The sequence below is a fragment of the Rhipicephalus microplus genome, chromosome 8 (assembly GCF_043290135.1).
Source record: "Rhipicephalus microplus isolate Deutch F79 chromosome 8, USDA_Rmic, whole genome shotgun sequence".
In the NCBI taxonomy this organism is placed as follows: Eukaryota; Metazoa; Arthropoda; class Arachnida; order Ixodida; family Ixodidae; genus Rhipicephalus; species Rhipicephalus microplus.
In genome coordinates, this window is record NC_134707.1 from 53,142,600 (window position 1) to 53,166,775 (window position 24,176).

A 24,176-nucleotide genomic window follows, 5' to 3' on the forward strand; every position below is an offset into this window, starting at 1 on the left:
GGTCAAAATTTCCGGAGCCCTCCACTACGGCGTCTCTCATAATCATATGGTGGTTTTGGGACGTTAAACCCCACAAATCAATCAATCAATCAAAAAGCATAGACACACAGTTGTTCTAACATCATCGGCAGCCACCACACTACAACACTATTTTTGTCGCGCTTTATCATGAACAGTGCTTTCTATACGGTGCCAGGCCTCAAAACGGAAGAGCGATTATCGACAAACTGGCGTCATACAAGCGCCGTTTGCAGCGCCACCATCGTTCGCACACCAGGCCAACTGCAAACTCTTGCTGATGTTCACTCTGCATTAGACATTGATAGCCGGTCAGTTATAATAAATACCTTTATATATGTTTTGTTTCAAGAGCGAAAAAATCGTTCGTATTCTCCAATACGCTTTCCTTTGGGTGACAATTATTATACTGCAGTTGAAGGCCATGTCCCCTGTAGTTTCCTTGACTTCACAGTTGGATTGTTTCATTGAATTAAAAAAACGCAAATACATGTCCTATCCTCTTTCTTGCAAAGCTTCTTATGCGCGTTGCTGCTTTCTGCCAAACCACCCATGTATTTGTATATGATAAATATTGCATCTTCCCCTCCCCCCCACCGAGTTCTCCACTTGCACGGGACATGCACTTTGCAAAGTTATAGCCTGAAAAACGAATTCAGCTAAACAGTACAACCAGGTTAGCATGCATTTAGTTGATTTGATAAGCATTATTCGAGCAGAAAATGCTCTAAAAATTGTGGATGGCAAAAGAAATAAGGGTCTAATCTATACTCGCGTCTTTGGCAGTTATTATGAGTTTTTTTCGTACGAGTTGTTAAGCACGGCTAATCATTGAAAACATTTTGTTTAGAGAAATAGTCCAATATTCACACGTCTAATATGTTCAACAGTTGCGCAGAATTAGTCACTTATGTCATGGTAGTAAGCACAGTGCTGTTTTTTCGTGTCAGCGAAGCTATATTCTTCGCAACCGAGATTAACCAGATTTAGAACTGGTGAATATTTACTGCTAGTTGTAGAAAAAACATATGCTAGTGTAATCAGAAAAGTTCGTTTAGCCTCGCTCTGCAGCTGTAATGGGTAGGAGCGTAGACAATTACACCAGTCTACGAGGCTGTTTGCAGGTTTAAAACACTTTATCAACACATGAAACACACACACAATAAACCAATACTACGCAGACACAGAGAAAGCCCGCATTAACCAATTAGCGTCTTCAACATCACACAACGTGACGCAGGCTAACCCACTTGATTGTTGATCACGTGGAATTGGGCGTAACGCTGAGGCGTTGTGGCTAGATGAGGTGCTGGGCAGTTAGAGGGATGTTTCTGGGAGGTAGGCGCAGGTCTGTGGTCAGTTGCGAGGGAGCTAGGTGCTTGCACTTGCGAAGCGTAAGTTGTCGTAGTGAGAAACATTTATTGATACTATTACAAGTGAGAGAGATAGGGGTGGGCTTAAGACCCGACCCTGAAAAAAAAAACTCTAGAAGGATTCTCTAGTCCGGGACCCCAGTGGCTTCTTCAGCGGCACGCGCCCTGGCCATGAGTGCTCTTTCACGCTCCAAGCCCGAGCAGGTCAGCCTCCAAGCTCTCTCGGGTAGTGGGTGAAGGGGAAGTGATTGTGGGGTCCGCCAAGCGCAGAAGACGGAGGTAGTTGGCGGCCACACACACACACACACACACACACACACACACACACACACACACACACACACACACACACACACACACACACACACACACACACACACACACACACACACACACACACACACACACACACACACACACACACAAACACACACACACACACACACACACATGCACACACACACACACACACACGCACAGACACACGCACACGCGCACACACACACACACACGCACGCACACACACACACACAGAGACACACACACACACAGACATAAACACACACACACACACACACAGACACACACACACACACAGACACACACACAGACACACACACACACACACAGACACACACACACACACAGACACACACACACACACAGACACACACACACAAACACACACACACGCATGCACACACACACACACACGCGCGCAAGCACGCACGCACACACACACACGCGCGCACACACAGAGAGAGAGAGAGAGAGAGAGAGAGAGAGAGATCTACTCACTCCTTGGTGCGCACACCACAACTAGTGAAAAACAATGCAAAAAAAATATTGTGGTTTATGCCTTTATTATAATAATCGGTAAAACACAAAAGTAAAACGTGTCCTCACAGAAGTAGTTTATTGTTTACTCTATAGTTGTATAAGAGAGCTTGCACAATGTCTATTGATGATTAAAAGCTATATCTCCGCTTAACATAGATGTATCCACGCTGACGCCTAGTGATACACCTCCAGCACCGCGACTAAGGTCCATCGTTAATGACTTTAGAAACCCTTGCGGTCATACATGCTTGTGGTAGCTGTAGTAGTCAACGGTGAGAGCGGAACCAGAGGAAGCGATGTGACAGCCGAAAGAGTGCAACTGATTTGACGCCGAACTTAAGTGAAGATCACCTACTCAAGGCACGTTGGATTTATTGAACCACCCCGCCAGAGGAAAACGAAATGCGTGCCGTGTCTTCTCGATTATTTGCGGGACCAGTATTAGTGGGTTACGCGGAGCTAAAGCCATGGGAAGCCACTGAGCATAGAGTTTCTCACAATCACACCTAGAAAGAAATCTGGCGCTAGTGACCTGCTGGATGCAAGGCATTGACGGGATACGTGAGCTCCGAGCTTGACTCGGATTAGTCTACCTCGCAGACGCGTTTTGCCTCACGTCAAATTGATTGATTTCTTACTAAAAGAGCACGTAATAAGCTATTTCTTTTTGCTAATGAACCCTCTACGTTGATATGCAGTTTTACGAAGTGTAAGGAATAATTAACGGCCGCAAAACTTCGCAGGCAGACGACAAAGCGAGCGTTCCCTCCGCCACTTTTATGTTCTATGTTTCTTCCGTTCGCCGTTTGGTTGTGCCGTCAAGGTGAGGGGACTTTTGTTTTAGAATACAATACGCGTGAATGAGGTCCGCCTATAAACGTTTTGTTTTAGAGAAGCTTTGTTTACGCAGCCGTATTTGCTTTTGAGCCGGAGCCTCGATCAACACCAGCCAACACAATCCTCGCAAACACATATATCGTAATTTCCAGCGCTCCAACATCGCCCGCAGAGACGGACGCACAGATGGACGGGCGGACGTACAAACAGACGCACGCATGTACGGGCGAATAGACGCACGGACGGCCACACAGACAGACGTACGAACAGACGGAAGCAAGAATGCTTCGCCCGAACAGACGGATGGATGCTTCGCCCGACTGTCCATAATTCACCCCATGGTTACGCTGCCATTTCTTTTTGTCAGATAGTGCTCAATGTATACAGGCCTATGGCTGCTAACGGGGAATGAGAGACAGGTTAATTCGACTTTACGTTAACGCGCACGCTGTGAATTTTTTATTGTTCAACAACGCACAGGAGAAATCTCCCACCGACACCACCTTGCAGGCTAAAACGTAAAACTGGTTACATTCTACGAAAAGAGACCAACGGGTGCCGCTTTAAGGAGCTTGGCCCCTAAAACGTGTTTCCGACATCTTGGCAGGGCAAAAGGTGGCTTCACTTTTGGTGGCAAGGCAATGCGGGAGCTTCCACTTCAGTAATTCTTTAAACCTCCTTGGTCGCCACCTTGGGGTGCGTTAAGGCAATGACGAATAAAGCCCCTAATGACGAAATTGCACTACTTCTATTGGAAACGGGCCGGATGGGAATGACGCTTAGAAACCATGTGTTGAGCGCCCTATTCGTGGATGCCGTGGTCATTATGCAATGCAGCACTTTACCAAGAATGCTCTGAGAGCACAGCGATGGATTTTATGGTGCATTTTTTTAAACACTAATGAAATGCTTGTGGCCGGGGCGCAGTTAAATAAAAGGGAGGGGGTGGGAATGTGGCCGTGGTGCAGTGAATAAAGTGTCAGGCATGGGCTGTCGCGTACCCACAGGTCATGGGGTCAGCTCCTGTTGACGGAACGTTTTTTCTTTGTCTTCAGATTGTGCGTATTTTTGCACTTGTGTATGATTTCCGTGGTTATTACCTGCCCTAAGTAGACATAATCTTTTACAACTTGATGACCTATCATAATGACCTATCTCGAAGCGCTGCTCTTTTCCGAGGTTGTTGTACATTACTTTCGTTTTCTGCAGATCCGTTTTCTGCAGATCCGCGGAGCCGAATCCCGAGATTGAAGTAACTAGAAGAATAAGAATGCGGTGGAGCACTTTTGGCAAGCACTCTCAAATTATGAAAGGTAAATTGCCACTATCCCTCAAGAGAAAGGTATATAACAGCTGTATTTTGCCGGTACTTAGCTACGGAGCAGAAACCTGGAGACTTATAAAGAGGGTTAAGCTTAAATTGCGGACGACGCAGCGAGCAACGGAAAGAAAAATGGTAGGTGTAACCTTAAGAGACAAGAAGAGAGCAGAGTGGATTAGGGAACAAACGGGGGTTAAGGATATCATAGCTGAAATCAAGAAGAAATAATGGACATGGGCCAGGAATGTAGCGCGTAGACAGGATAACCGCTGGTCGTTAAGGGTAACTAACTGGATTCCCAGAAATGGCAAGTGGGTTAGGGGGAGACAGATGGTTAGGTGGGCAGATGAGATTAAGAAGTTTGCGGGTATAAATTGGCAGCAGCAAGCACAGGACCGGGTTAACTGGCGGAACAAGGGAGAGGCCTTTGTCCTGCAGTGGACGTAGTCAGGCTGCTGCTGCTGATGCCGATGATTTCCGTGACGGTAACACGTCACTGAAATTTTGGTGCACGCCGGCATAAACACTTTCATGCTAAAATGACAGATATGACAATATGACACACACACACACACACACACACACACACACACACACACACACATATATATATATATATATATATATATATATATATATATATATATATATATATATATATATATATATATATATATATATATATATATATATACATATATGTTTGGTGTACTTGCCCTTTCTACGAGCTCGTTTGTATGTTCAACAGGTGTCCTTCCTTCTGTATGCAAGCGGAGAGCCAGTGTGCTATCCATGACTACGTTTATATCTATTATGAAGTAAGACGCCCAATGACGCACAGAATCTTTTGCTGTGGAAGAAACCAACCATACAAATATAGAAAACACGGCAAGCACGTCAGATAATAAGCAATGGCCTCCAAGCCTTACATTTTCCCTCCAGTTGGCTATAGAAAAACAGAAGTACATCACCCAACTCATCAGACTTAGTTTAGTTCACTGCTTCAGTTGGCATGTTGTATAACTTTGGGAGACATTTTTTACTTAAAAAAAGTGTTCTCGAGTAGTTAAAGGGAAGAGTTCTTCGAGACACAACATATTTCCTACCGTTAAAATTTGAGGTAATACGTTGTGACGAGCTTTCTTACCATCACTACATTCACCAATTCTGTGTCTAAACTATTCGCGTAAGTTGATGCGCCAAAAGCACTATATACAATAATGAGGCAGGTGGGGTGTTCCATCTTACTTTCAATGAGCAAAGATTAGTAAGCGTGCACCTTATTCGAAGAACATGCATGTTCTTTACATTTTGCCCTTATCGAAATGCGGCCGCCGTATTTGAGAATCAGGTCTGGCCATGCGTCATTTTATATGCTCAATTAAGGGGGATATTCAATATCTCCCAAGTTAAACTTTAAACATAACTTATTCAATACGTCTTCATTACCCTTCAACTACTACTACTACTACTACTACTACTACTACTACTACTACTACTACTACTACTACTACTATTACCGCTTAATAATAATAATAATAATAATGATAATGTGGCAAAGCCTTCGAAAAGTGGGTTGTCCTCTCCAGCGCCTTCTAGTGGGTCGTTCTTTTCATAAGAAGAAGAGCAGCTCGTGCAGAGTGTCGGTCCCCGCAATAATTTCTACAAACACAGGTCTGCTCAGGCACCTTCGCCACTGTGCGCGTTCTGTGATGAACTGGAAACAATAGATCATTTCTTTTTGACCTGCAGGCGGTTTAACACATTACGAAAAACCCGTTTGGAAATACCTTTATGTGGTATTGGTATGGACGTATTTGTGCCTGTCATTTTGTCTTTTGGAGCTTTCATTTCTAGTTTCTCTAATGCGACGGTATGCGCGGCCGTCTGGGACTATAGTGATGAAACTAATAGGTGACTAATTAACCTGTTTCATTATGCTAACATGTCCACATAATTATATACGTATAAATTGAGATTATTGCTCTGGTCTAAAGATAAATTCGCTTATGTAAATATTTGCATGCATTACATTAGGCACCACACTTTCCTAGGCTATCGGCAATCTTTCTGTTATACCTCCATTATTACAAATCTGAACAGTAATTTTTAAAACCACTCGATTCTTGGCCAATCCCCCATAGTGGGTATGCGCCACTATCACTACGTGAATAACAACACTGACTCTCGCTGTGATGAATCATCGCCGAGCGTCCGCCAATAAACGTCTTAACAATTTGGTGGAGAGTGCTGTGCCCTTCAAACACCTTCGGTCCGCATTCGATGCCCTTCCAGCTTCGATCCGGTGCCGTGCCTTCTACTATGCACCAAGACGCCGCTCAGCAAACGCTTCCTCCTACGCCGACGCCATGTCCCGGTGTAGCACACATCCGCGACCCTCCTGTCTTCACCGGCGCAGACGGCACCGACGTCGAAGACTAGCTCGCCATGTACGAATGCGTCACCGTTCCCAATTATTGGGACGAGGCAGCTAAACTTGGTAACCTGTTTTTCTACCTCGCGGGTATGGCTGGCATGTGGTACAACAACCACGCATCTGGTTTCCGGACTTGGTCTGCTTTTAAAACCGCTGTCGTTGACGTGTTCAGCCGTCCTGCCGTTCGTAAGCTGCAAGCCGAACAGTGTATACGTGAACGAGCACAGCAGACCGGCGAGTCTGTTGTGTTCTGGGTTTCGGTTTCGGATTGACATGTGAGGATGCCAGGGGGTGCTGCTCTGGCATCTAGGATTTCAAGGCGACTGTAAAATAAAGGCAGTGTGTGTTGGGTAACCGTGGAGTGCGGTTGTTGGTCTTTCTTCTGCGCTTTGCGCCTACGGCGTGTTCGGGCTGGTCGGTGTCCCCGCCGGCCACGTACGTCTCCGTCGGCCGTCTTCTTCTTCTGCTGCTTCGTCGGACCAGTCATCCACATGAGTCCGGCACTTCACATTACGTACAGATCACCAAGCACTTGTTGCTCTTCTTTCTGCACGATCCGAAGGCCGCCGCCCCATTCGCATTTCCCGTTGGTGTGCCAAACTCATGTATTATAATTTCAGTGTTCAATATTGTAAGGGTTTTATTAACGTGGTTGCTGATGCACTGTCGCGCCTTCCTCTTCAGATATCGGTTACTGAAGAGCGGTATGAGGAAGTTGTTTCATTAGTTACTTTCTGCATTACTAAAGCTGAGCTTCAGGCAGCTACAGCTGCAGATTCCACTTTGTCTCAAGTTCTCAAATATTTACGTGAAGGATGGCCTTCCAAAGGTGCTCTTGCTTCCGAATTCTTGCCTTACTTCGCAGTCCGACAGGAACTGTCTTGTGTCGAGGACTTGTTTTTCCGTGATGAACGCGTGATTATCCCTGCTTCTTTCCGTAACAAGCTAATACAGCTTGCCCATGAGACCCATCCAGGCATTGTCCGCACCAAACAGAATCTCCGAGACAGGTACTGGTGGCCAGCCTTAGACAAGTAGGTCGAGCATACAGTTTACAACTGCCATATATGTCAAGCAACTGACAAGTCTGCCAAACCTGCATTTTCCCCGTTGCAGCCAGTCCAGTGGCCTGATCGGCCTTGGCAGAAACTCGGCATGGACATTATCGGTCCTTTGCATAATGTTCCGCAAAATGCCCGGTTCATTGTTTCTCTCATCGACTACCATTCCAAATGGCCAGAAATTTGTTTCACACATACCGTTACGTCTGAGGTCATTATTGAGTTTCTGTCTTCAATCTTCAGCAGGGAAGGTTTTCCTGATGCCATAGTTATGGACAATGGTCCACAGTTTCAATCCCAACATTTCGAGGCTTTTCTTTCACAACGAGGAATTCAGCACTTGAGGTCATTAGTTTTCTATCCCCAATCAAATGGCCAAATCAAGCGCTTTAATTGCGTTCTAAAGGAACATATCCAGATCGCCCAATTAGAGCACCGTCCCCTCAAGCAAGTCTTGACTGAATGTTTAGCTTCGTACAGGTTCACACCACAAGGCACCACTGGAGTGTCTCCTGCTCAACTTCTCCACGGTAGGCAACCGCGAGTTGCTCTCGACATAGTCCCTTTGCCTCGTAACATAGCAGTGTCTTCTCCTGATCAAATTCGTACCAGGGTTTTTTCTCGTCAACAAGCAATGAAAAAGTATGTCGACACCCGTCGAGGTGCAAAGCAGTCCAAAGTTCGCACTGGCGATCTAGTCAAGGTTCGTGTGCCAGGCAAGCGCCCCAAGTATCGGGGTCCTTACAAAGTCTTGGGCCAGGTTAGCCCCACTTCTTTTCGCTTAAGTGATGGTAACATCTGGAATGCTTCGCGCCTTATTTTTCATACGGATTCGTCTTCAACACCTAAAAGTCTTCCTCATCACGTTCCGTCCACGCCTTTCAACAACGCATCAGACTGTTACATGTGGCCTCCATGTACAGGCATTTCTTCTTCAAGGGGGGAGGAGTTACCAGGCGGTGTCGCTGATTCAAGTACACCAAGTCATACAGTTCACTTCGAACCTTCAAATAAGCCTGAGACCGTTGAACCGGACTTCGGTACCCAAAATTCTTCCGAAGCTCATGCTGTGAGCTCTGATGAGACCCCAAATTTTAACGCTCGTTCAGAGCCTTCACAATCTTCCACTCAAGGTGCAGAGACAACTAATTCTACACACAAAAGGGCCCGCCCTAAGCGGAAGCGGCAGAAGCCGCGTCGGTTCGAGGACTACGTGATGTAGAACTCTTGTTCCGAACAGTTGTGTACATTTTTTCTTGGTTGTCAGTGCATTTTCAGGACTTGTAGTGTGTGAGTTCGGTGTGCTGTGCTCCGAATTTTCATGTGTTCTAACGTACATACTTTGGTATATACTTTTGTATCGATCATGTATAAATATAAACAGTGTATAGGTGAACTTTTTTTCGAGGAGGGGATGGTTGTTGGGTTCTGGGTTTCGGTTTCGGATTGACATGTGAAGATGCCAGGGGGCGCCGCTCTGGCATCTAGGATTTCAAGGCGACTGTAAAATAAAGGCAGTGTGTGTTGGGTAACCGTGGAGTGCGGTTGTTGGTCTTTCTTTGGCGCTTTGCGCCTACGGCGTGTTCGGGCTGGTCGGTGTCCCCGCCGGCCACGTACGTCTCCGTCGGCCGTCTTCTTCTTCTTCTGCTTCGTCGGACCAGCCAGCCCACAACACAGCAGAGTACTTCCCAAGTTACATCGAGGACATCCTTGACTTGTGCAAGAAAGTTGACCTGAACATGTCAGAGGCTTACAAAATCACGCATGTTCTTAAAGGCATCACCGACGATGACTTCACCATGTTCCTGGCCAAGAACCCGCGCACTGTGGCAGAAGTCATTACATTATGCCAAAGTTACGACCAGCTGCAGCGGCAGCGCTTGATGACCCGTCGATCACCACACGTGATGCTGATCTCTCGGCCTTGTGAGCAGTTTCTGACTACGCAACCTTACTCGCCGAAATCAAGTCGTTCGTGCGTGAGGAAGTTGCCCGCCAGGTCTCTTTACTGGCTTTTGCTTCCCCACAACATGCTCAACAGCCATCAAGTACACTTCCACCTCCGCTTCGCATAGCCATTCAGCAGGAAATCGTGGACGTCGTTCCTGAATACCACCAGTCGCCTCCTGTATCTGTGCCACTCAGATACGCCCAAGTTGTCGCCAGGCCGCCCCCACCGATTTCTGTCCCTGTTCCCCTAAGTTACACCGAAACCGTCGCGAGGCCCCAGGCCTTCGGAGAAACTGTGTCACCTACATACGCCGGCGTCAACCACGTGCCCCGAGTGCTGCCTACCATGCACTCATATCAGCAGCCGGCTCGCCCATAACATTCTGTGACATGGATGAAACCCGCGAACCGATGGCGCACTGCTGACAATCGCCCCATCGCCTTTGTTTGTGGTTGCGTCGGTCACGTAGCCCGCTGCTGCGATCGTGTGCGGCAACCGCAGGTCGCCTCCAATTTTCCCAGCCAATCGAGCCGCTCTTATGACCAACCACCGCCTATGTCACCGTCGTCCCTCCCCGCTTCGTCTACCCGCCGCTCACCATCTCCGTGACGTCGCTCTTTATCGCTGATGCAGCCACGTTCACTCGAGGGCTCCCAGGAAAACTAGTCGTCGCAGTCCACGAGGCAAGGGCTGCGATGCTGTCGAACTGCGGAAACCCTCAGGAAAGCCCGTAGAACGTGATAGACGTTCTTGTGGATGGCGTTCGTGCATCTGCCCTTGTAGATACTGGAGCCGCCGAATCCGTCATGGAGATAAAACTTAGGTGATTACTGCACAAAGTGACCACGCCACTTTCCGGGCTCTCCCTCCGTACAGCCAGCGCCGAAAGCATTCAACCTGCAGCGATATGCACAACCCGCCTTGTGATTCAGGACGTGATGTATTCTGTCGAATTCATCACAATTCCTTCATGCTCTCAAGGCGTCATTCTAGGATGGGATTTTATCTCCCGCCACGACGCCGTAATTCATTGCGCGCCAGCAGAAAGAGAACTCACACACTTCTCTTCTTTGACGCTGGCTGACAGTCCATCTGCTGCAAGCAAGTTAAGCGTCAGAGACGACACCCAAGTGCCTGAAAACTCGTCCGTAGCGGTGTTGGTCTACTGCGCAAGCCTTTCTGACACCACCGCACTTCTCCAGCCATCTCATTGCGTTTTCATCAGAAAAGGCTTGCTGGTTCCTTTCGCGAGCGTGCAACTCACTCACGGCAGCACCATTATTTTTGTTGTGAACTCATCCCCGTACAGCGTTATGTTGGTGCGAAGGGAATGACTCGGCAGCGTGGAACATATCGAAGACGCACAAGTTATGGATTAACCCGATGACATGCACTGCTCAAGTTCCCGTATACGCTTAGTGCTGTTTCGACATCTGCTTCATCATCTGATGAGGTATTCGCTCCCTCCATTCTCGACAACCTTACGCCGGGCTAGCGTTCCCAGCTTCTGGGCCTGTTGAAAGAATTCCTCTCTTCTGACGAAGTCGCTCAACCTTCTCTCGGCCACACACCCACTGTTACACATCGCATCGACGCAAGCGCACAGACACCAATGCGGCAACGTTCATATCACGTAACTTCCACAGAACGCCGTGTAATCAACGAGCAAGTCGACGACATGCTTCGCCGCGATGTTATTCGACCCTCTAGCAGCCCCTGGGCGTCTCCTGTCGTTCTCGTCATGAAGAAGGACGGTACTGTGTGGTTCTGTGTGGATTACCGACGCCTCAACAAGTTCACTCATAAGGATGTGTACCCACTACCGCGGGTAGATGACGCGATTGACTGCCTGCAAGGAGCAGAATTTTTTTCATCCCTCGATTTGCGCTCAGGGTACTGGCAGGTACCTATGGCTGAGGACGCTAGACCGACGACCACTTTTGTCACCCCCGACGGCTTGTACGAATTCAACGTCATGCCGTTTGGGCTGTGCAATGCACCCGCCACCTTTGAGCGCATGATGGATACTGTTCTGCATGACCTGAAATGGCACACGTGCCTGTGCTACCTCGATGACGCCGTCGTTTTCGCTCCGGACTTTTCTACGCATCTTCAGTGCCTTCGGAATGCGTCTGAGTGACGTCAGTTTGCAACTGAACCTGAAGAAGTGCCAATTTGCATCTTGGCAGCTGAGATTACTCGGCTACGTCATGTCCAAGGACAAAATTCTCCCTGATCCAGCCAAGCTTCGGGCTGTGACCGTTTTCCCCATGCCGACATCCGTCAAGGAACTGCGCAGTTTCGTAGGGCTGTGTTCCTACTTTAGACGCTTCATTCGAAACTTCGCGACTATGATATCGCCGCTGACGAAGCTCCTCGGAAATAATGAGCCTCTCCATTCGTGGTCATCACAGTGCGACGACGCTTTCACAACGCTTCATCGTCTGTTGACGTCGCCTCCCATACTCCGCCACTACGACCCTACGGCCCCTTCAGAGGAATACACGGATGCCAGTAGTGTCGGCCTCTACGCTGTCCTTGTGCAGCGCAAACCAGGGTTCCCGGAATATGTCGTGGCGTATGCAAGCCGTACGCATACTAAGGCCGAGACTAATTACACCGTCACCAAGAAAGAATGTTTGGCAATTGTCTGGGCCCTTACAAAGTTCCGAGCTCATTTGTATGGTCGCCCATTTGATGTCACCGACCATCATGCACTATGCTGGTTGTCGTCATTGAAAGATTCCCCAGGCCGTCTCGCCCAGTGGGCACTTCGCCTGCAAGACTGTGACATCCGCGTGCTGTACCGCAATGGAAGGCAACATGCTGACGCCGACGCCCTGTCGCGCTCTCTCTTGCCTGACGACAATGCCCACAGCTCAGCGTCTCACCTTGCCATTTCTTCGATTAGCATTCATACCACTGCTACTGAACAGCGCGAAGATCAATGAATTGCCTCCCTGATAGACTTGCTGATTGATCCATGCACTCCATCCACTCGCGCGTTGCGTCGTCAAGCCCACCATTTCGCCGTTCGCGATGACCTCCTCCACCGACGCAATTACAACGGTGACGGCCGCCAGAGGATACTAGTCATACATCGCAGTCCGCGCTCTGACATATGCGAATTCTTTCACTCTGATCCGCAATAAGCACACTCCGGGGTATCGAAGACTTACCACCGCGTTCGCCAACGGTACTTGTGGCGCGGCATGTACCGCTACGTGCAGAAATTAGTTCACTCCTGCATAGATTGTCAGCGCCACAAAGCTTCAACGCACCTGGCACTGGTAGGTCTGCAACCTCTACCTTGACCTGCCAGGCCCTTTGGGTGCGTTCGCATCGATTTATATAGGCCATTTCCTCTAACGTCGGCTGGTAACCGCTTGGCCGTTGTCGCTGTTGACCACCTCACGCGATACACCGAAACAGCCGCTCTCTCCGCGGCTACGGCGAGTGATGTGGCCTCCTTTCTGCTCCAATGATTCATTCTGCGACACGGTCCACCCTAGGAACTGCTCAGTGACCGAGGCCACGTCTTCCTGTTTTAAGTGGTTGAAGCCATTCTCAAAGAGTGCAACGTTGTTCACCGCAAAACTGCTGCTTACCACCCGCAGACGAATGGCCTCACCGAATGCTTCAACCGTACGCTCGGCGACATGCTCTCCAAGTACGTCGCCGCCGATCACACAAATTGGGATTCCATTCTACCCTTCGTCACCTACGCATATAATACCACCCCTCAGAGCAGTACTGGCTTTTCACCTTTATTTTTATTATATGGAAGGCAGCCGTCGCGCACCATCGACACGATACTTCCGTACAAGCCAGACTCGTCCGAGTGGGCACCTATTTCTGCTACAGCCAAGCTTGCTGAAGAGTGTCGAGAGCTTGCAAGACCTTTACTGTGCATGATAGAGAGCGGCAAAAAAGCAATCGCGCCGACGCCAGCACTACTGCGCCCACGTTCCTCCCTGGAGCGCTCGTCTGGCTCTCGATCCCTACCAGTTCAACTGGCCTATCTTCAAAACTATTGCCCAAATACGAAGGCCCCTACCGTGTCGTCGAACGCACTTCCCCTGTAAATTACTTGATCGAACCCATCAAACCATCTTCGGACATGCGCCGTCGAGGGCGCGACATTGTCAACGTGGAGCGCCTCAAAGCCTACCATGACCCGCTATTGTAACCAGCTGTTAGGTCGCCAGGCGGCTCCCTCTTCGTACCCGAGGTAGTTGTGGCGAAGCCTTCGAACAGTGGGTCGTTCTCTCCAGCGCCTTCTTGTGGGTCACCCTTTTTATAAGAAGAGCAGCTCGTGCAGAGAGTCGGTGCCCGCATTGACTCTCGCTGTCGTGAATCATCGCCGAGTGTCCACCAATAAACGTCTTAACAGTCGCAATAATAATAATAATAATAATAATAATAATAATAATAATAATAATAATAATAATAATAATAATAATAATAATAATAATAATAATAATAATAATAATAATAATAATAAAAAATAATAATAATAATAATAATAATAATAATAATAATAATAATAATAATAATAATAATAATAATAATAATAATAATAATAAATATGTCGTGATTCTGCACGCGTAGGCCGGGTAGGTTTTGTGGTTACGGTGCTTGACAGCTTACCTAAAATGCGCGGAATGATATCATTGGCACGGTGGTTGCATTTTATTTAACTAATGCAAATCAACAACTTAACATAACAAAGCTCCGGCTGGTAAAAATTTCCGGAGCATTTACCTTCATCTCCTTTGAAAACTTATTATTATTCATGTATCAAGTGCCAGTACAACGATATGATCAGGAGACCATACTCCAAGGAGGGGCTCTATATTTCAATTACCTTGTGCTCTTTAACACGCATCTGAATTTGAACACACCTCTAGCACTTCACCTTCATGCGAAGGCGGCCGCGTTCAGATGATCTATCCTTAAGGATAGGCCACATGTTAATATTTATTGTTTCAAGGTAGAGGCCGGCAATAGAAACTTTTCTGGTGGTGTGCCTTTTCGACATTTTTTGGGGCAATCTTACTAGACTTTGCCGCCCGATAGAAACATTTTGCTACATGTAAATGTGTCACTTGGCCAATTTGCTTTCAAAATTCAAAAGAACAGAGACCAAGACAGTATGAACTATTGCGCAGAACAGCGTTAAGCAATTTTCAGGGTCAACGCATTTCATGATATTACGCGCTATACCAGAAGACAAAACAAAATATTGTCACGCGTTTAGTGCACTAAGAATTTCACCTTTCCCATGGCAGCTATTGTCCCTCTTATTACGAGATTTAACCGTCGGAGTTCGCTCTCAAAGTTCTATCAAGTCCCGATTGAGGACAGTAACGCACGCACCACATGTTCTACGCGCTAGGAAAAGTGCACGTGCACTGAGAATCAACGCAGCTGAAGCGCAGATGGAACCCGCCCGCCATTTATATCGCACTCATCCTAGCCCCGCCGGCCGTAAATACTCAAGCGGAGAGGAAATGCCTCGCTTATCTTTTGTCATGCCTAGCAACGTGAAGGGGCACCGGTGGCCGCGAGAGGGTGCACACTGCGTTGCCGAATTCTGTTCATAAAGGCGTAGAAAACTGGTGCAAGCGCTATCACTGCCGGCATCACCATCAGAAAGTTCGTGTGTGTGATGTGCTGTCGGTGTTTTGCATTAGGATGACAGATAGCACGATAACCTATTCGCTCTATAGAGCGGCCTTACTCGCTTAAACCAGCCTGTAGAGCCGGTTGTATAGTCATGCGAGACCTTAGTTCACCGTGCCATAGGCTTACGAGAGATCTTAAACGAGACAGTTCTAGTGTTTAGGAAGGTTGGATCCAAAAGATTTATCTGCTAGCATTCCACAGTTTAACATTCCCATTTGTTGCTATTCCCTTCATCGATTCATCTTCATGGCGACATTTTCACTTGTTTAATGACCAATGCTTTATCTTTTCTTAAGAACAATGTCATTTATTTCTGGTTTATTTTCGCTTTAGCACGCCGTGCCACACTGTATATATTACGGGCTTCAACTCAAAAGATATGTGCTGTATCTTGTTTCCATTAGTGGGAAAGAAACAAAGAATACAGAAAAGATGGCTGTTTACAGCAGCTTCCACTTAATTAACTTACAAGGCACACTCTTGCTCACTACTGTTTTTGAAGAGGCTTCGCAAAACGCTGAAAAAAAAAAGTAGAAATCATTACTGGCAGCATTTTATTATATTCAGCGCTCATCTGGAGTCCGAAAGAAAGTTTTTTTTTTCGCCGAACACTGTGTGCTCTCAATCGATCTATATATACAGAAACTGCGGCTAAATTGGCTGTTACTATTTAGACCGTAGTCAACAACTAGTTTTGTTCGTTGTTCAATTCGAGCAGCAATGTAGGGCCGGTACAAAACATCACATGTGCACTGAGGAAATGAGTGGCCCTTTCACTATTTTTTTTACTGTTTATTTTCCCTCAATAAACTGAAAAGCAAGAAGTGACTGCTTCCGTCAAAACATTCGAGAGCTTCGATGCTTAGAGCATGAATGAATACAGCACAACCAAGCATTAAAAGAGATTCAGATTGCAAACGAGAATATCAGCAATAGTTTACAAATCATCGTTTTTTAGTAATATATTGCGAGTATCTTCTCTTTCACTCTTATATTCAAAGGTTAGCACGAAATTTTGAGAAGAAAGATACTACGTTGCGTGTATATCGTTCTTAAGAATCAGATGCGTTACTTCTAAATACCTCTAAGAAAACACGCTAGCACCGCATCGTAAAGTAGTCAACGTATACGTCGTTATTTATTTCAAGAGTTCGTGATATAATAAATGACATGCCGTGCAGAAGAAAAAAGTGACTGTTCATATCTTTTAACCATCGCAGAACATGATTTCTCGCTTGTGTAATACGAACTGTAGTTACCTAAAATGGCGCTCCATCGAAGAAGTCTAAGGAGGACCTTGCTCATGCTTCTGAACTCCTTCAGTGCATAATAAGAGGCGGATTAGTAATTCAGAACAATTTTTTTTAATCTTGAGGCCAAGCGCGAGCACCACGTTCTAGAAATGGCGATTCTCGAATAAGAGAAACGCAAATATGCTGATATTAACATAGAACACACACCGCATTGGTAGCAGCCAGGATGTTTTTCTGAATTGTATTCACTGCAGCAGTTCTTAAAGGCAACAAATCTGCACCTACCAATTGTGATATTAATGTCACGTCTCTTGGTTTGTATTTGCTGACGTGGGATTCATTTTTAAGGGCACTGACACATTGCTCGGACGTATGTCAGTCATTAAAAAATTCTTCATCTGACCTTTCAATCCTGAAGAGCTTGAGGTATAATTTCATGAAAAGAAATGTTTAAGAAAACGGGCGTGCACCACAGTGTGGAAGACGTGCTGCTACTGCAAGTACAATATGATAAAAATCAACGTTACTCCTGTAAATTGTTTCTCTTTTTCATTTATTGAGCGACTGCAATTATGCTGAAAATTTTTAATGCAAGTGGTATTTATTGTTTTTACAAAGGCACATTTTAAATGTTTTGCCCTCGCTCTGTCAAAACGAATATGAAAGGACTTCATCCTGCATGTTACCTTTCCTTGCGCTGTGTGCCGAATTTTACGCATTGGAAATAATATTGCCTGGTGCTATCGTACTGAGGCCATACTCGAAATGTTGATTCACACAGATCTTTTAATTACGGGTGATACTAACTAAAAATAAAAGCAGGAGTTAATCGCCTGAACATCTGCGGCTATCACAATAGAAAAGATGAAAAAAGTTGCGACATACGAGCACTGAAGCAGCTTCTGTTTTTGCAGTCTTCGCACATGAGGTGTTTTATTTTTTCCCGCAAAATCAGGCCATACAGTGGTAGTGATAACTTATACAAAACAAAGCATTTGCAGTGTTCGCTAGCTTCGTGCAGCAAGCAACCCATTCACAGCACACATTTGGTGCACTGCTATTGGTGGACAACGTTTTGGCATTAGTTCTTTATGAAAAATTATAGACCGTATTCTATGCGGAGACTGCCATCCAACAATTAGTACAGCTATGCTAGATTTTAAGCTTGAAAATGTCATTATCTCTATGTTATGAATAACTTAGTTCCACGGAGCTAAGTGAAAATTGTTCTTGAGTACTTATGCACAGTGTATATAGATGTGCCATTTTTAGTAATGTTAGGAAGACAGCTAGGGCCACAGTTAAGCTTGTCATCCCTACAACACCACAAAAAATGGAGCCTAAAGGCGTCAAAAAACACACAGCTCGTTCTATATATAATGCCAGAGTAGTGTGGCTTTCTAATCTGCAGGCTTTGCGAAAGCGGAAAAGCAATCTTTCAAGATTTGCTTTAGATTGCTTTTATAATTAAGGTCACAATAACCTAGCACTCACAAGTGAGAGTATGTGATATAAGATTTCTGTTCATTACTAGCTCATATTTTTCAAGTATGGCAACAACACCGAAAGTTTGAATTATGCATTTTCTGTTATGTTGTGTAGGCCCCGATTCAAGTGCGTAAATTCATTTGGTCTCTCTTTTTATCTTAGCATAAGATAGCATGCCATCTCGAATTTATTGTACGAGTGGAATGATGTTGGTGCTGCATCACCAAAAGGATGCACAATTCTAAGTAATACTGGACGCAATGATACTTGGTGAAATTCTCTTTAGGTGACTCAGGTATGCGTGACAAGTTGGATTTCGCTGACAGTGGACATTTGTCTTCCATAGAATTTCAGTTTTCCGAATAACGTATTCACAATAATAGGAGGTATACGACTAGAAAAAAAAACAAATGGCAAGCCGTAAATATTTTTTCCCTGTCATGAGAGAAAAAAGGCCGCCAGGGGGCTGAGGTGTGTAGTCGCACCTCACATGGCCTCCTGCTCTTATTTTTATTTTCTGTGCAACCTTGCCTGGACACTGCTCGCGTTTGGTGACCTGGGATTCCTCAAGTTGCAAGGCATTGTTTGATACCAGACTCATCGCAGTGAGTGTACTTTTAGGGGCGAAACTTCTTATAACAGCACCCGTTCGTCCCCCGTAGTATGTAACAAGTATAACATTTTGACCTACAAGGTGGGAAGTGGACCCGAAGCGCAAGCCGTAAGAAAGTGTGCGTGTGCCACTTCTCGATTAGTCCGTGAAATGTCCGCTGGATGGTGGTGCTTCTATATGGGGAGTATATGATGAAAAGATGCGAGATGGTGGTACTTGGAGTGTTGAATATATGGACAAACGGACACATAGACAGATGCATGGATGGACGCATGAACGGACGCAGGGGCGGCTGCATGGACGAACGCAGGGATGGACGCACGAACAGACGCACGCACGGACGGGCTGATGAACGCATGGATGGTCACACTGACGGAGGCATGGACGGACGGAAGCAACAATAAATGGACGGACGAATCCTTCGCCCCACTCTCCATCATTCACTCCGTGGATATGCTGCCACTTTTTTTTTACTAGATATTGAACTCTAAACATATTGTGCCTGTTCGCTGGGACGCAACATCGCCAAGGAATTCAAAGGACGCGCTGCACGCGAACGCCGATGTGGCACGAGGACGGGCCTGCGAAACGAGCTGGACGCCAGCGTCTCGTAGGTGCACGAGCACGCTGCTCGCGCAACACAGAGACGCAGCGTCTGAGGTAAAGAGCTAGCGCTCTCATGGAAACGCAGACGTCTAACCCACGTCAAGAAAACCCGAGTACGATGCAAGTGGACAACACGGAGGGTAACTCAAGAACGGCATCACAATGAACGTTTCATGAAAATAGTGGCAAAACAACAGGTCAAGCTCACATTGGGTGGCTTCAAGGTGGCTGTAAAGGCAGGTCAGCCAAAGAAGAAAAGTCAGCCGAAGAACGAGCTACGCAACCTGTGAAGCCAGACGTCGAATCTCGACCGCAACGTCAACGCAGCACTACAATGCGGCCATTCCCTACTGGTGACTTCAAAATTGTATTCCGCCCGCAGCCAGGACTAGGTCTTTCAAAACAAACACTCATCGGGGTTACACATGCCATTGGAAGATCCAGTGGCTTGGCCCAGCAGGACTTCTATGACCATGTGTGAGTGCAGGTGCAGAAAGTAGAGAATGTGATCATCGCAAGTACAGCAAGTACTGTACTAGCTTCCAAACTGCAAAGTATAAATGCTATACAGCTCGGGGGAGTAATATATCAAGTGAATCCGCACATTCGACACCCCGATGATGTGTGCCGCGGAGTGATCTATGGCCTCGAACCAGGAACAAGCCCCACAAAAATTGTTGCAGGACTTCGCGTAGACCCAAGATATCACGTACTTGGCGCGTGCATGCTGGGATCTTCCACAGCTGCAGTTATCACTTTCGATGGGCAGCACGTTCCTTTTTACGTGACGTGCCTCAGTGGAGACTACCGATGCAAGCCATACCGGAAGTCCATCCAATATTGCCGAACCTGTGGCGCCCTAGGTCATGGACAAGACATCTGCCCTCAGCCGAAAGCGAACTTCTGCTACAAATGCGGCCATGACAAGGACACAGAACCACATGACTGCCAACCAATGTGCAAGACTGCGGAGAAGACCATGAGACTGCTGGAAAGGAATGCAAGAAGAAACTCCGCAGCAACCCCCCTCCGTATCAAGTAAGACGCCAGCAGCTCGACAACGCCCGCGCCCATGAGAATCACTGGAGGGCTTGCACCAATGATTTACCCGGGTTAGTTATCACACCAGAAATTTCACGGGCCCCCTCTTTTCCTCAAAATTTGACCAAAGTCACTCTCGCTCTAAGAAAAAAGGTCGCTCTGGATCCCGCACGCCATCATGGTGTCACTCCGTTAAGAGAATCAGTTACGCCGCCGCGGTGACCGGTAGCGACGGGCCCAGTTCTCTAAATACTACAAGTGCCTCGACCATCTCGCCTGCTCAGACAGTGACCATCCGGGCTCTGAAAAATAAAGTCCAAGATCTACAACGGAGGGTACAACAACGCCCACCAGCCGAGTGTAGCACACTAGAACTTGACGACAGCATACTAAAACAGACGGAAGCCGATATAATGAAGTGGGTATAAGAAAGGCTGCAAGCACATGAAGCGAAGATGCTCCTTGAAGCTTTCGAGAAAGCCCTCACTGCGAAACTCCTCGCATCCGTAGACACAACCATAGAGAAAGTGGTAACTAAAATTAAGAAAAAGGTAGAACCACTGACCCGTACTGTAAGCATGCTCGACGCCAAGCTTGATGGCTTCATGGCACAACAGCATAACTTCATAACATATGCCTACAAAAATTTTGTGTCCCGTGAGCAGCTGGTGGAGCAATCAGGGACCAAGCGGAAAGAGCGAAAAACTTAAGGGAATAAAACTGCAGTGGAAATTCGATCGACAGCACCAAACGACCGGCACCGGGCGGGAATAAACTGCTAGAATGGCAGCTCCCACACATAGACAGTCTGAGCCACTCCCCACTCTTCGAATTTGGCACTGGAATTGCACATCCTACAGACCTCGTTTTGCAAACTTGCAAGAATATGTTAAAACAAATAATCCAGATATGATCGCTTTGCAGGAAACCCACACTGAAAAAATCAAGCTCCCTGGCTACAGCACTCTCACATTCTCACCCCGCACCGCAGTTCTAGTCAAGAAGACTCTAACTGCACAGGCTCATGAAATTGAAGACATTGGCATCGAGCACACCATCGTGGAGATAATCAGCGTGGCTCAGTTGCACCAGCCTCGCTCAGTTGTAGAATACTGAGCTTGCACTCAGCGGACTCAGGTTAGAGCACCACTGTGTCGTTAGTACTACTTTTTTTCTTAATTTCGTGCGATGTTGTTACGAACGTCGGCGGCGGTGGTGGCGGACAACTATGGCGCTGAACGAGACCCGAGTTGTGATCTCATAACAGAATTCGCTGTAAAAATTAAGAAGTACGCATATAAAATAAAAAATTCAGAGCTCTTTATTTGGAGATAAAATCTAACTGAGACCACCTGCTTGTCAATCAGGTGTTCTTGAAACTGTTTCGGGAAGAACATTATATAAATGCCGTATGGTGGAATATTCATAAAGCATGTAGTATTGCGCAGTAGGAGCTTCAAATCACACAAGGCGCCAAAGCAAATAAATTGCTCAACGATTGGGTGTTTTCAAGGCGTAAGCCTCAGGTGTAGATCTTTTATTAGAGTAGACAACGTAAATCTACGAGTAAGCCCGACGGCTGTGTAAACGTGTAAACACGTCAAGCTGATACTTTAATTATCTGTAAAAGTTTTGCACTAGAATATTTGTGCTGTGAATCAAGAACGAACATTAGAATTTCTGAAACAGGGGTCTTGTAATGCACACAAAATGGGCAACCTAGTGTTTAAGCTCCCGCTGCGAGGATGGAAGATGGACACCAGAGGATAAAAGTGTGCAATTACGAGGTGGACACACATTAACACAGCTAGATCACTTACACGTAGTGAATTGCTGCGTTCAATGAATTTCGATTATGAAAGAAGTGAAGTGTGGGCCAATTCCTTGTAGTCGATTAGGCAAAACGTTCCTTTTTCACATGTATTTTCGATGTTATACGCGAAGGATAAGTGTGGTCTTTTTTAAGAAGTGACTACTGGCTTTAAACAATATTTAGGTTTTCTGTAGGGCTTTATTCTGAAAACAGCGGTGGAAAAGTGAATACCTAGGCGCTGGACAAGCTGTACTATCCTAAAAGCTCTTGTTGTCTCAAACCCTTAAAACTATGGCACCGTAGTCTATTGCTATGTGTACTGTGTTTTTGTACAGTTTTGTGTAGTGTTTCCCTTAAGCCACTCCTGTTGTACATTGAAAGCTTTTGAATATTGTGTTTTCATACGCTTATTTTTCAGATAACTCGTGTGAGGGACAAGCATTAGGATCGTAGATGAAATCTTTTATCATTTCGTTTTACATCATCAGCCTGACTCATCATCATCAGCCTGACTACGTCCACTGCAGGACAAAGGCCTCTCCCATGTTCCGGCAGTCAACTCGGTCCTGTGCTTGCTGCTGCCAATTTATACCCGCAAACTTCTTAATCTCATCTGCCCACCTAACCTTCTGTCTGCCCCTAACCCGCTTGCCTTCTCTGGGAATCCCGTTAGTTACTCTTAATGACCAGTGGTTATCCTGTCTACGTGCTACATGTCCGACCCATGTCCATTTCCTCTTCTTGATTTGAACTTTGATATCCTTAACCACCGTTTGTTTCCTAATGCACTCGGCTCTCTTCCTGTCTTTTAAGGTTACACCTACCATTTTTCTTTCCATTGCTCACTGCGTCATCCTCAATTTAAGCTGGACCCTCTCTGTAAGTCTCCAGGTTTCGGCTCAAGAGCTTAGTAACGGTAAGATGCAGCTCTTATATACGTTCCTCTTGAGGGATAGTGACAATCTACCTGTCACGATTTGAGAGTGCTTGCCAAATGAGCTCCACCCCATTCTTATTATCCTAGTTACTTCAATCTCGTGGTTCGGCTCCACGGTTATTACCTGCCGCGGTTTCACAGTAAACACTACGTTTGCACGTCAACTTGCAGGACCATGCAGGTCTTTTAGTTTCGAGGGTTCTCAGATTGGCTTGTTGGTGATTCACCTTGACGGGGGCTGATGCACAGAAAAAAAACGGGACACAAGAAGAAACATACAGAGACAAAGCACAAACTAACAACAGTTTATTGAATAGAAATGTGACCTTATTTATACGAATGACTACCACTCAATGGCTAACATTAAGCAGCCAAAGAAGCACGAAACTAACACACACGCGTCTTACCAGTGAGATATGCAACTTTTTTAGCTGATAAAAAAATAGACCGCATGCTGATGCATTTGCCTTTGAGGCAAGAGTTCTTGCGAACTTCTATGATCAGGCTTGTTTTTCCCCTTTTGTTTTTTTTCAATTACAATGCAACCTTGAAATTCAGGTTTGCAACCACGTTTTTGCAGCGAAGGGCCAGTCACTGCCCTTGTTTGTTTTGTTTCGTTGTAGACGCTTGCTCACGGACGCGGTCGTTAATGCAGTGACCTGTTTGACCGACATACACGCGGTTACATGTCAGTAAAACGTGATACACTGCCCCTTTAATGCAATATATTTACCGGCTCAATGTTTTTTTTTTCTTTAGGGGTGAAGCTTTTTAAAGCGGCACCCGTTTGTCCCTCGTAGTCGTAGTCGCAGTCTGTAACAAGTGTTACATTTTGACCTCCAAGGTGGTGCCAGTGAGAGATTTCTTCTGTGCGTCGTTGAGTGAGTGAGTAAAAACTT

The 24,176-nt window shown here is 46.3% G+C and overlaps 1 long non-coding RNA gene across 1 annotated transcript; it reads right to left on the bottom strand.

The window, feature by feature from the left end:
- Positions 1-5,103: 5,103 nt before the first annotated feature.
- On the bottom strand, positions 5,104-21,125 carry LOC142769042 (uncharacterized). The gene is made up of 3 exons (XR_012885621.1): positions 16,786-21,125; positions 15,996-16,043; positions 5,104-5,239 (listed from the first exon to the last, which is right to left on the bottom strand). It is a non-coding gene; the product is annotated as an uncharacterized LOC142769042 (long non-coding RNA).
- Positions 21,126-24,176: the final 3,051 nt, after the last annotated feature.